At 42.6% G+C, this 14623-nt stretch overlaps 1 long non-coding RNA gene across 2 annotated transcripts in view; it reads right to left on the reverse strand.

Annotated features, from left to right (window-relative positions):
• Window positions 1–962: 962 nt before the first annotated feature.
• The window catches only part of LOC311586708, a 32416-nt gene continuing 18755 nt past the window's right edge, over window positions 963–14623 (reverse strand). The window contains exons 4-6 of one of the 2 annotated variants that reach the window (XR_014775629.1): window positions 13648–13774; window positions 9687–9865; window positions 963–974 (exon numbers count right to left, since the gene is read on the reverse strand). This is a non-coding gene — a long non-coding RNA (uncharacterized lncRNA). Of the gene's footprint in view, window positions 975–5110; window positions 5236–9686; window positions 9866–13647; window positions 13775–14623 lie in introns of those variants that run through there. The other variant, XR_014775630.1, reaches the window with a different exon arrangement.

Below are 14623 nucleotides of genomic sequence, written 5' to 3' on the forward strand. Positions count from 1 at the left end.
AACAACAAAACCCCTAACCATTTTTTATGCGGAAGGATTCTTACATGGTCCATTAGAATACAGTGGCAGCCACAACACAGGGAGTAAATGAGGATGAGGGAGAGACAGCACACATGTTAGCACACTACATGTATGTTTCATGAGCTTGGGAAATTATCTACCATTGCTAAGCTCACTAACCTGTAACTCAACATGGATGTTTCTAATACGGTGTTACAAGGCCTGAGCAAACAAATGCATTGCAGTGCTTGGCACATGTAAACATTCACACTACATGCATTTGTAGGTGTTTATAGATATGCAGACATGCAGTGTATGTGTATTTGTATGAAGCTATGAATTTTCATATGAACAGGTTTGTGTGTGCACATCTTATTCGGTTCTGTAAGGCTTTGATTTAGCTTAGACCTTGATCACATGCAACTCTGAATGCTGCCGAAATCAGAGCACAACTGCTCCCAACTGCTCAACTTAAATAGTGCATCAGACATGGAATGCAGAAAATGCAGGACGCTGAAAGAAGTCACACCCAGCTCACAGATTTTCAAAAAAATCTGCAGCAGGGGGCGAATTGAAAACCATTTCAGAACTCCCCTGCTCTGTATCTAAGGCTTATTTCACCACCTGGACGGTCCCTTAGTCTGTTTGAGTTGCTGTAACAGATACCAGAGGCTGGGGGGGGGCCATTACAAGCAATGTTTACATCTCATCTTCAAGGCTGGAAAGCTGAGATCAGAAGTCATCACAGCCGGTGTTATGGTGGCGATGGTGGGTCTCTTCCTCGCTCCAGCCCCATGTGGCTTTCATTGCTGCATGCATGAAGAGGGAAACCGTGAGTCTCTTCCTCCTCCCATCAGGGCACTAATTTTGTCACTGCTGTTTCACTTTAATGGTCTCACTGAGACTCTGTTGTCTGTCAAAGGTCTCCTCTCTCAGTGCCATCACACAGGAGGTGAGAATGTCAGCATATGGACCTGTGGATAGCACCACGTCAGTACTCTTCCAGCCCAGACTCACTGGGGATATTTCACACAGTTCTTTGCTTCCCCACCCCCCAGAAAGTCCTGACTTAAATGAACACTCTGATCCTATTATGGGTAAGTAGTTCTCTTCCTGTAAGTCAGACTTACCCTGAGTTATAGTAAAGTAGTCGCACAGTTCGAAGCTCATGTATCTTAGCTTCTTCATATGTAGATATTCATAACATTTTAAAAATTAAAAGTATTGCTTCAGCCTAAATGAAATACTCAACTTACATGGAAGCTTTGTCATCTACGCCACCAGCAGCTAACTTGTACAATGTAAGTTGCCTCGAGCGCATTCTTTACCTCCAAGTATCTTTGCAGCATCATTAACTCCACCCATGTATCACACGTGTACCGTAGACACTGGGCATCTTGGAAAAACACAAACCAGTATATTTTCATAAAAATAAAATTGTAATATATGTTGGAAATACCCCCTAGAAATTATAAGGCAAAATGAAGGCTAAAACAAAAGACTGGGTCATATTCGCACTCTCTGCTGATTACATATAAAATAAAATAAAAAAAAAAAACCGGTAAGTTTCATGGTATAAAAATGAGCAAAAATATGAGTAAAAACTCACAAGAGACAGGAAGTCAATAAGCATCAGGAAGATTGTTCAAGCTTTGTCAATTGAATAATGGAAAATAATTAAAAGTCAAACACAATTTTCACCTTTAAATAAGAATGGCAAGCTATAGTACTCGCTACTGTCAGATTCGGGAGGAAGTGCCTTCTGCACTAAAAACAGTGGGAGGAGAAATTAGCGCCTTTTGATTAGTCTGCAAAAAAATGTCCATTCCAGTCATGGTTCGGTAACCAAATATTCAAAGTATTTATTCTAAACCATGTGTCTTTGTCTAGTAAAATTCAATGTTGTTTTGATCAATATTTATAAACATAATTTCTAAGAAGAATTAATATAGACACTGATGAATTTTTCTACATAAGGAATACTAAAACATTGTACTTAAAAAAACAAAATTAAAACCAAGGAAAAGAAGTGCAAAAGACTCCATGTAAATTTCACAGAAAATACCTTTATGATTTTTAGATGTTGAGAACCAGAAAAAAGTATGCACCACAGAAGGAGAGATAAACATGTTTTTTGTTTAGATCACAAGTGGGGGATGAGAAAAAGACTTGTGAGAGAGCAGGTGATGTTTATCTTCTTAGAAGTCGAACCACCATGTGGGGGAGATTGGTCATTAACCAGTTGAAAAACATCCTTGAACAGATTCTGAGAGGAGGTATAAATGTGAGCCAAAAACAAGAGGTGAGGTCTTTGGAGACTTGGGGTAGTTTTGGCTGTTCATTGCTCCACTTTGAGATGCTCCTAGAGAGAACCGCTCAAGGGAAGGCTTTGGGGCTCTGGGCTCTGGCTGAGGTTCCGGGTTCCGGTTGCTCCAGGTTCCAGCAGAAGAAATCCTGCTGATTACACCAGGAGAATCGTTCCTCAGAACTGATATCCTTATGGTTTCATTATTGTATTCTTTTCCTATTGTTTAGGTTAGTCGGGTTATAAGTGAGGTACTCTCAGTTAATAAGTTCATAATAAAATATATTTGCTAAGAAAATTGAGCCTACATACCACCAATGTAAGTGTTAACTGGTGTCAAAGTTTCTATGCCCTCAAACAAAATAGTACATAGGACACTGGGCATACATTAGAAAAAATGCCAGTCACACAGCTGCAGGGTTTGCTTAAGAAACGAAATGCTGGACTAACTCCTAGGATTGAAATGAGTTACAAGACTGAGGACTAGTGAGAGTTAATCACCTTGGATTCTTCATGGAGCAGTTACTCATCCAACAAGACTGGAAATGCTGCCATCTCTGCCCGGCAAGTTAGGCTTTAGTCAGAGAAATGTTTGCCTGGGTGAGGAAGCAGCCTGAACAAGGGCCTTCGCCAGAGAACTGCTGCTAATGCTAACGAAGGTCCAGGTGATGAAGGTAAAAGCAAGTTTTGTATTTAAGAACAGTAGAATTTAACATGGCAGCTTAATAAATAGGATGTAGGGCTAAATCAAAGTGGACAGAGATAAACATTTACATGGTGTGAATAAAAATAAGAGTGGTAGATAACACAGAATTCTAACATTATATATGTATATGTATATATAATATATTATTTATTATAACAGTCCATGATATCTATATTCTAAATGGATCATATGAAGTAAAACTAGGTTGAAAATGTGCTCATCAAACCTGTGGCAGGAGTTACCTCCATGCACACCGAGAACAGGATAATGAAAGGGACATGATGAATGAAGGGAATTCGGATTGTTTCTGTAGTAATTTAAGGGATGAAAGAAAATGTAAATTATAGTTATCGATAGGACTCATGTGTGAGTTACATTTCTTTTCAAGTAAAAAGGGTGACAAAGTATGGTAAAAACAATAAACTGATAATTAACAAATCTAGGTTACAGAAAAAAAAATGATACAGCAAAGTGTGATAGTAAATGCCTGGGGAATAGAGGCGGGGGTGGTGGTGGTGAGGGCTCTCAATGTCCCAGACTTGAGCTATAGAGTAAGACTCTGTTTTAAAAATATAAAGAATGAATGCAAATGACATGTATATGAGAGGAATCTACCAATGGTAGTCAAAGGACAAAAAGGAATAATTGCATAATTGGTGCAGAGAACAGCAGTTTTACTACTAAAGTAGTAAGTGCTCTTGTTGATGCAGTTATGACAAATTTCCTATGTTGTCTGTGACAGTTTATACTGGCAAAAACCTTTTCAGAGGATGAAAATTTAGCTTCTAAGATGTGCTTAGAATATTTGTGGGAATGTTAGTCATAGTAATTTATAGATAGACACAGCTTAAATATCAAAGCACAATCCATCTGAAGAGTGAAAATGATGTGGGAGATTTCATGTGGTGCCAGTTTCATTATATATATATATATATATATATATATATATATATATATGTATATATATATATATGACATGATATGTATATATGTGTGTTATATATACATATATAGTGTGTGTTTTATATTGTATGTATGTATGTATGCATATAGGGATATGTATGTACATGCTCTAGTTTCATCTTGTTGCTTGGTAAAATACCCTAACAAGTAGTTTAAGGGAGAAAGGATTGATTTGACTTGTGAATCCACTTTATAGTCAATCACTATGAAGAAGTCAAGGCAGGAACTAGAAACAACTAGTTAATCACAAGATCGGTGAGAGAATGTGTAATAGAATTTTAGTAGAGTAATTATATCTAGGGTAGACCTAGGGTAGAAATAATTTGACCACGAAGAAATCATTGTAGAAAAAAGCGATTGTATTCTGTTATCTATAGACTGGTTTTTTTGAAGGAGCTTTGTAGCCTTTCTATGCCTTTGGTCACAAGAAGATCCTGGTGTTCCTGGAATGTCTTGCACTACTAAGTGCTGAAAACAGTGTACAATAAGCACTAAAGTTGCAGTGGTGTTAAGTTTTCCTTCAGGAAACATAGATTAATGAGAGGCTTTGGTATGAAAAGGTTGTTTTACCCAAGAAACAACTTTTGTGCAACAACCAACAAACAACCAATAAATGTCTTCTACTTGAGTGGCCCTCTTTCTTCAATCTACCCATGAGACTCTGCGCACACCAAGAATATCTTGTATTTCACAGCTTGCTTTTCTCCTCCTTATACAGTTCAGGTTGTAGCCCATGAAATGGTGTTGCCCCTACTAGGATGGATCTTGCCCCCTCAATTAAGCCAATTAAAAAGAAAATCTTCCACAGGCCCATCTGCTCTAGGTAACTCTCACTGAGCCTCCCATCCCAGCACTCTGTGTGAGAGGGGCGTGTGTGTGTGTGTGTGTGTGTGTGTGTGTGTGTGTGTGTATGCGCCCGTGCTGACTTTCCTGAAGCTTCTCAGTCCCACAGAAAGGAATCACCATTTTCTCAGAAGTGAGTATGGAGAGAGATTGAGACATTGCTTCCGTGCTTGAACCTCAGCTCATTCTTGTAACAGTTACCAGGAGGCAGATGTACTTTCCAGGTATCACAACTCCACTTGCCTAAGTAAGGGAAACTAGAAACTTAGCCTGTATTTGCCTACTCACTGCTGTTGAGGCCAGGGGCTCTGGACCACACATGACCCACGTGTAAGTTGACTGAGGAGCTCTCCAAGACTTCCACTCCTCACGCCTGACATCCTTGGGTTGGTGTAGCAGAACTCCTCAACCTGCATACCTTACCAAGAACAGAAACGCATTTTCTTACAATTTGTAGACGTTTTCGATCCTATCCTGAGGAAGGGTCTCTGTGTTGCGTCCTCATAGAGTGGAAGTCTTCCAATGGCAAGAGAAGAAAAAGGGAGAGTGGATTTCTGCAAGTCATTTTCATAGCTTCAGTCCACTTGATTAAGGTATTATTCATCTGCCCTCTTGACCTCACCACTCCCTTTAGACTTCCTCACATCTCTAACACAGGATTCCAGGGGATGTGTGAAAGCAGGGCAGGCTGGCATTGTACTCCTGGCTCAGCGAGCTTCCAAACAGCAAGGCACATAGCATGGGTGTCCATGGAAGTGGGATGAACTAGCGACAAGGCAGGTAGGGCTGCTTGTGTTGAAAGTAGTTGTTTCTCAGACTAAGACATGGACCTCACTGTTCCCAGAAGGAGGAAGACAAAATGGCCTGGAAAGGCACCCAGGGAGACACCAGGACCACTCCCAGCCTGTGGGTAGGAGCCTTGATTTAGTGAGTGAGGACTTGAATGTCAGGGCAAGCAGGTGTGGGGTGACGAGTCAGAATTTCCTAATGATCTGGATTATAACATCACTGCTTGTCTGGGACTTGACACAGGGGTGATTGTGTGTGTGTGTGTGTGTGTGTGTGTGTGTGTGTGTGTGTGTGTGTGTGTGTGTTTGGCTTTTTTCATCTGAAGACCCCACTCTGGGGCAAATCCCTTTCTTTCTGTGGGATTGACTGGTCCTGAAGAGCAGTCTCTTCAGAGTCAGCCAAAGCTCCGTCCCCAGCCCCCACCCCCGCCCACCACCCTGCAGATCTCAAAGCACTGGAAGTAAAGAAAGGATAGATGTAAGAAATAAATTATTAATGACCTATTTCCAGGACAAGAGGTGCCTTAGACAGACAAAAGTACCAGATCACAGATAAGGAGGCACTGGGCGCCTGCCATTCCCAGCAGCTGCTGTCTGCCTGGACCCTTTTATTTTTATCTTATGGTTGAAATATTACAGTCTGCTTGCATATGACTGGGCACATGTATGGGGCAGGGGAACTCTCACGTCCCAGGATACACATTAGATAACCCTCTGAGGCTTTGGAGAGGGGAATGGAAAGTAAGTATAAACCAAGCAAATAAGATGGTATCTTGAACTCCAGTTCCACATGATAGAGAGGCAGACAGCCATGGTTTTGGTTTTGTTTTGTTTTAAGCATGGTGTACTGTTCACACTTCAGGGAATAGGAGGCAGCTCCCAACAAATGAAATGAACAACCTAGCAGCACAGCTCTGAGTGACGCTTCTACAAGCCGGAGGCAGAGTTCACTCACAGGCAGCCGGTCTCTCAAGTCTGATTGGCCAGGGCACAGCAAGCTGCCTTGTTCACATCCAGGGGTGGGGAAGGAGCAGTGGGTGGGCTTGGCTGCAGGTCATGGCTAGCTGGTCATGGCCTCAGGGGTGCTTAGCCAGGCCAGTGAGGGTCTCAGTCACTCAGTAGTTACCAAAGTTAAAACCAGACCAGAGCCAGGATATCCTGGTGGCACACATGGTCACTGGAGGGGTCCTTTGATGCTGCTGTATGTGGCTCATGTATGCTGGAGTATGCTGGAGAACAGTGTCTGCTGAGCTGCCTGAAGGCTGGGTTTTTAAGACCGTTTAGAGCAGTGGTTTTCAACCTTCTTTATGCTATGGCTCCTTAGTACACTTCCTCATGTTGTGGTGACCCCCTAACATAAAATTATTATTGTTTCTACTTCATAACTGTAAGTGTGTTACCATTATTAATCTTCATGTAAATATCTGATATTTCCAATGTTCTTAGGTGAACCCCACAAAGGGGTCACAGCTCACATGTTGAGAACTGCTACTTTAGAGGCTTATGTTGTTTTTTTCAGACTTTTTGGATCCTGCTCCTGACTGGTGTGGGTGACCTGCTCCTGGAGCTTTGCTGTTTTTTCCCAGGTGCTCACCCAGGACAGGAGTGCCTCCATCTTTGTTTTCTTTGCTTTGTGTTCTAAGGTTTGCTACAAATGGGGAATTTGCCATGGGGGCTGTAGCAGACATCAGGTAGACCATGATGCCTTGAATCTATGTTAAGAAGAGCGCACCACACCAGCACATTGTTCATTTTTGTCTTTGGGCTAGAGTCTGGTTCTGTAGAAGGGGAAATTGCCTCACTTTCCTCCCTTGGAGCCTCTTGGATTACTCCTGAGTTGGATTTCTCACAATAGAAGGCACTGCATCTGTCTCACCAGAACATACGGGAAGACGTGGGTGCACAGTGGACACCACGGCCTACTCAGACATCAAGGGCATTTATCCACTTAGGTTCTTGTCCTTTCCCTCTGTGGTACTTTTTTTGCTCCAGTCACAGAGAAGCAGTAGGCAACCACATGATCATGAGGAGGGTAAACTGAGCCTTGGAAGGGGAAATGGAGGACTGTTTTGTACCAGTACTTAGGGCAAGACACAGCCTGACCTCACGGACACTGAGAAACTACATCAGGCACAAGACTGCATGTGTTACTTTTCATTTTGATGATGATGATGATGATGATGATGGTGTGTGTGTGTGTGTGTGTGTGTGTGTGTGTGTGTGTGTGTGTCTGTCTGTCTGTCTATCTGTCTGTGTTGTGCTAAATACTTATTTTCAGTTGTAGCAGTTCAGAGGTATGCAACTCAGTGATACTAGACTGAAGCTTATTGAGTAAAGGGGAGCAAACATTTCCCTCTGAGAGTCTACAATAGCTTGTAGGAGTGGTTACTGGGGGTCTCTGTCTGGACCTGTTTTTATCCCCAGGCTCTTCACATTATGTTCAGAGAATTGAGGACATGCTTACAAAAGGCAGAGTTGCAAAGGATTTTATTCGGAAGCAAAGTGAGACAAGAGCGGCTGCAGTGCAGTAGAGGATCACTTATTTCCTGAGCACATGTGCGTCTGGAGACCCTCTGGTTACCACCCAAGGCTGGCTTCGGTGGGTTCAGGAGGAGAAGCTGGTTGCTAAGGCTGGGGAATAGGCGGGTTTATGTTTTGACTGACTGACTTACCTTATGTAAGCATTTATTCAATCTTTATTTTCTTTCCCACAATGCATCTGATTTTAACCATACGAATGCCCAGTCATGCATAAACATAAGATGGTAAATAGGGAAAATTTCCTGGTTACTCAAAGTCAGTTTGCCTTATTGTACATACACCAAAATCTAGTCTCTATTGGATTGGTATATTGCACTTAGACCCAGGATGTATTTGGCCAGTAACCATTACATTGTAGTGACTAGTTCCATTGTTTAGCGAGGGCTGTGTAGATGGGGTCTTGGGGTATGTCCTGTAGGATCCCATGTTGCTGAGTTTTTTCTACACTTATCTGCTTCACTGTTGCTGAAGGTAAGTGGACATTTTGGAATCTCCTCAAACAGTCCCTAAGGCAGTCTCCCTGTCCCCTCCTTCTCTGTCCTTGGGAACCACAGTTCGCTTCCCACTCTATGAATCTATCTGCACTCCCAACCTGTAAGTGGGATCATTTTTATCTTGAAGCACTTGTTATTTCAATTCATCAGTGTAACCATTTATCTAAATAATTGACTAATTCATCTTATAATCACCATGAGGAAATAATAACAGCAAAGCCGGTTCCTATCAAAAAGATTAAAACCCCCTACACAGGGACTCCTGTTTCAATATTTCTATATAAAACTAAGTCACAATAATAACATGGTCTACCACTCCCTAAACCACAGCCCCGGCTGAGCTGCTGTGTTTTGACATAAAATGAGTGATCACATACAGCTAGCTCTACAGTCGTAACCTGCCCACTGCCCCATAGCCAGCTCTGCTCTCAGGAGAAAGAACCCAGTCTCTAATGTGATAACTTGGCTCAAATCACATCTTCCTAGTTGTTTAATTTGAGACCAATTAATACACTTCCATTATTCCATCTGCAAATTAATAATCTATATTTGACAGAATATAGATTTTAAAAACAGCACATGTTGTGTCTCTTTTTGTTTTCCTGTCTCTTTCACAACACACTTGACTTCAGGTCTTTGGGAGTACCCAACAGGCAACCAGTGCAGCAGTGGAATCCTCTGGGGACACTGGCTGTGTGTCCTGTGGTAGTAGTGTTAGCCCGCACAAGTTGAAGTCCAAGTCCTGCAAAACTGCACATTTGTTATTGTTTTGATACAGGGTCTAGCCAGCTAGCACACGCTAGCCTTAAGCTCATCATCCTTTATTTTATAATTTTACTTATTTTATAATATCATACCATGCTATAGGACAGTTGTGGAAACCTAGAGGAGGCAGAAGAGGGCTTCCCTCAATGCTAGCATCCTTCTAACAGAAAAGATGGCCCCAGAGTTGGAACTCAGCAGTTGTGTCTGGTCTCTTAAATGACTCTGCCGCTTCTGTTAGAACCCCTCTCAGCCACTCTTGTAAAACACATCCTGGTACTAACCTTTTAGATGTTGGACTGTAGGGAGGCCAAAGAAGCAGAGACCATTGACTTCTGGGGTTCCCAGGCACCCCTGGGAACATTTTCATCAAGCTATAGGGGCGTATTCAAATATTTCCCCACGGTGAACAGGATGTCAGCATGCCGTTTTCAGCTCCCGTGTGAAGTAGGTTCTTACTGTCCTAAACCAGAGAGAAGCAGGAAGTAAACTTAATTATAAAATAGCAAATATCCTTTAGCCTCCTCCACCCAGGACCAGAAGGGCTAAAGTATCCTGTGCATTAGTGGAAACAAAACAAAAGAGAACACAGTGTTTTGTTTAGATTCTGGGCATCTCTCACAGTGTTCCGCTATGCCTCAAAGCTAAATAGCCTTGGACGAGTCAGCAGCTTTGATGCTCACCTGGGTAGAATGGAGAATACTAGACTTAGAAATGGTTTAGATCTCTTTATCTCTCTGCATCCTAATAATCACCTTCTTCCTCAGTTAGACTGCTCCAGCCTCAGTTATGCTCCAGGGCTCTAGGGCACAGCTCAAACCCAAGAAGCTAGGCACACTGCTCTAAATCCACTGGGTAGGAAAAGGCACCCAGGCCACAGGGCTGAATCATCTGCCTCTGCAAAAGGTTTTCTGCTAGGAGTCTCTGTCCAAGCAGCTAAATCAGTAACAGTCGTGTCTAGACACAAAGTGGGCAGCATGCTCTGGGCAGGCCTGTTCCAAATGTGGGGAGTGCTCTTGTTTCCAGTTGTTATTCTGAGGGATTAGACAGACTGACTGCCAGTCTCTGCCTGATGGCAGTCAGCACTCATTACTGAGGCCCTCGCCGGAGATTCCGTAATTCTCCACTTGAGACGGTAGCCCCGGCCTTATGAATTCAAAAGGGAAGAGATGTATTTTTGGCACAAAGTGATAGAGTCTCAAGATTTCTGTAATAGATACACATACACAATCGTATTGTTGGGTTGAAAGAAATGTGTTTCCAATAAGCAGTATTTACTAGGGCTTAACAATGTTGTAATGGTTACCTATCTATTAGACGGCAGTCAAAGCTGAGGAAATGTGTTTTTAATAACCAATTGGCATTTCAAACGCATAAGGTAACTGCCATGTGAAATCTGAGCCTGGGGACAGCCCACACTTGAAACTCATTCTTGGGAGTTCATTCTTGAGGCTGGCGCATCAGTGACTGGACACTGGGAAAACGAAGTTGCTATCCAAAGGCTGAGAGTTTTGATTCTTTCCTCTTGTGTGTCCTTGGATTTGTCTCTTTTCATTCTCTCGTTTTCCCTAGAAGCTATTTCATCACTCCTTTTAAAATATCTCATTGGATTGAACTTTCCTCTCAACTCCCGCCCCCCCCAAAAAAAATTAAAGTTATCCTTAGTTCTTTTTAACCACAGACTGAAGAAGTAAATGGGAAAAGTGGTGGCAATTTCTTTAAAGCCAGTGCATTCTGCTTTGCAACAATTTCAGCCACTTGCTCCTGGATCCACCTTAAACACAGCCCTTCTCTCTAGGTGGCCCAGGCATATCTTGCCACATCTCAACATATACCTCTCGCCTAATCTTCACGAAGTGCCCGTTCTGAGCCTGCGCCACAAAAATAAAACTGCTCACATCTTGTGTTGATGCTTTCTAGGATCAGTACGTCAGAAAGGAAGGAGGGACAGTAAACTCATTATGACAACTGAAAAGCACCATTCGCAGGACTCTGCGCAATGCTGTTGCCTACAGAAAGCCCCATCGCATGGCTGCAGCAGCATCAGGGCTGTCCCACAGTGGAACCACATGAGGAAGCCGTTCTCTTCAATGTCTGGTAACTTCAAAGACACTTGACCTTACCGTTCCCATCCTCAGTCCTTTCACCGTCCATGCATTGCCCATCTGCCTAGAACGATCTTTTTCTTCTCAATGGCTGTGTCCTGCTCATGCAGTGCATTTCAGCTCCCACCAAAAGGAGTCACATACCACCTTCTTGTTTTTTATGCCCTTCCCCATAAGATGTCCAGACCCTCTTATTTTCACACATGCTCTGGTATTCTTTAAGCAGCAGGGATGCTCTGGAATGGCCCTGTGAATATAGTGGTTCCTGTCTGTCTTGCCCTAAGAGGAGAACCTCCCCATGAAGGTTGCAAGGGCTTCTATCCAATGATGGTGAGGTTCTCACAGGCATCTCAGTATCTCTCAACAGTAGGAGGGAGTGTCCAGAACACCTGCAGAGCCAACAGTACATTCAGCTTAGAAAAAATTCTCCCAAATTTAAATTGAACATTAGCGATGATACGCAGCCTCTTCAGTCACATGGTCCAATGTGGTGTTTGGCATGTGGTTAACTTCAGCCCCACCAGCCCTACAGCAGGGCACATAGTGGGAGGGAGCCTGAGGCGGGAGAAGCGCTCCTGTTGCTGCTGCTCCAAAGCCTCTTAGGAAAGGATGCTCATTATGAGCATGCGCCTAGCTTAACTCCCTGCCTCCGCCAAGTGTCAAACTGCATTAAGGGTTGGAGGAAGATCAGTTGCAGAGTGGGGCTAGTCTAGGCCAAGCCCGTGCATATGTTGTGTGTGGGGCGCCCCCTCTCCAGGCTCACCAGGATTTGGCTAGCAGTTGAAGAACTGTGGTTGAACTTGACAGGTTGTGAGCTTCTCGCCCAATCCGTCCACGCAACGAGCGCACATTTTTAAAAAGTGGAGATCTGTTGAGAGGCGGTTCACTCCTTTCTTGAGATTTCTGATTGAATAGCTTGCCACGGTCTCATGAGAGTGTGTTTGCTTGCTGTAAAGTTCTTGTTTGTTGGAAGCAGTTTCTTCTATTAGCACACATTTGAAGAAATAGAATTCGTGTAAATGGATTTTTGAACACACAAAGTTAAATGACTTTGAGTTTCAGGGTTATTAAAAATCGTGAGGTTAGATACTATCATGCCGCTTTCTACATTAAAAGAAACAGATTGAGAAAGACCAAACTGTCCCCCAGGATCACCCAGCTGGTGACCCCCTCTCTGAGATTCCATGTCAAAGTAGAGATCCTGATAGTATATGAGGAATGGTCTAGACACTCAGAAATGGATGAGTCATGTCATGATGTGGCAAATATAAGGAAGCAGATAAGAATAATATATATATATATATATTATATCAGCAAGCTTTCACAGCATCCTTAACAAGGCTTCCATGAAGACTTTAGAGATCTTTTCAGTGGCATTCCTAAGGATGGATTCTTTATAAATACACTCTCAATCTTCTTACTTGTTAAATGACCATATTTTTGTAATTTGATATATTATAAGTTTTACACTGCTTCTGTTTTGTACTGATATATTGCTTGATTTTTAAAATTTTATGAATAGAAATCCCTATTCCATTAGACTCACAAATACACATAAAAATTACTTACTCTAAACCACACTAACTTGAAACACATGACCATTCAAACACAGATGTTTTCCTTTTGTTTGCTTAATATAGAAAACAAACAGCCGGGAAACACAAACTGTTTGAGGTACTAAGGAAAGTATGTGTTTCACTCTTTTTATGACGAGCCTAATATGATATGACTTCATGATTTGTTTAATTAAGAAAACTCCCTCAGGGTTTCTAAGAACCAACACTTATTAGCTTAACTTCTAAGTATGGCATAGAATTGAGAGTAATAATGGTAATTCGTTAATATATTATTTTCTAAACTTAGCTGATTTAGGATAATAGTAGAAATTCATCGTATTCAACAGCAGTGCCAGAATGTGGGGATTGCAGCCAGACTGGGCAGGTCTGATTCCAGCATGTGCCACTGTTGAACTGACTGCCCTTGAAAAAAATGACTTAATCCTCACAAGTGTCGTCATCTTTGGAGTGGGACATTTCTGAGAATCAAAGAGGGCGTTGTTCATTACTTGGGGGCAAAAAACTTAGTCAAGGACTGGCCGGGCAAGCCAGACAGATCGCTACTCTGTCAAAATGCCACTTACTTCTTAGCTTTCTAATCTTTGGCTTTATCTTGGCTGTCAGCAGAGGGTGTTTTGTTTCGTTTTTCTAGTGTTGCTTTTGACTCCAAAGCACCAAATCCTATCCTGGTCCTATGACATCATCCTGAATCTGTCATGATCAATCACAAGGACATCATTACCAAGGTTATTAAGTCATACTTTCAGGTGTAGAAAAGTCCCAGAGTCAAGTTGGAAGCTTCACATGGAGTTCAAACCGTTCTGGTCCCCAGTGTCAGACCTCACATGGCCCTAAGGGAGAACAAAGGTGTGTTCTCGTTTTCCACTCCACTTGTCCTCCATTCCCCTTTCTTGTCTCGGTCTACACCTTCCTATTCCTCTATCAGGAGACCTGGGAGCTATGGGGACGGCCTGTCCCATCTGCTCCAGGATTCCTCCAGTACACACATCCTACACTGCCAAGCATCCTTTCCAAGCACTAGGGAGACAACTCAGCTGGTCAAGGGCTTGCATACAACCATGAGGAGCTAAGCTTGTGTTCCAGAAACTGTGTCATAAAGCCAAGCTCAGCATGGACCTGCCATCCCAGTGCTGTGAAGGCAGAGGCAAGAGATTCACTGGGTGGTCCTGGGAATTCTAACCAGTCACTCAGAGACCCAGGTATGTGGATCCCAAAGAACAACACCTGAACTTGACCTATGCACACATACGTATCTTCCTAAACACCTCCACCCATGGCAACAAGCATACACACATGCATGCACATGTATACACACACCACAAATGCACATGCATGCACACACACACACACACACACACACACACACACACACACACACACCCCTTACAAATACACATGTACCACCCACCCATCCCCACACAGACACACATCTAATCTGTACTTTAAAAAAATGATAACTAAATGCCATACCTAGAAATAATGTTTAACTTTTTTTAAAAATGTAAAAGATGTATAAGATCTGAAAAGAAACCAGAGTGT

The sequence above is a fragment of the Acomys minous genome (genome assembly GCF_964271855.1).
Source record: "Acomys minous genome assembly, chromosome: 16".
NCBI classification, from domain to species: domain Eukaryota; kingdom Metazoa; phylum Chordata; class Mammalia; order Rodentia; family Muridae; genus Acomys; species Acomys minous.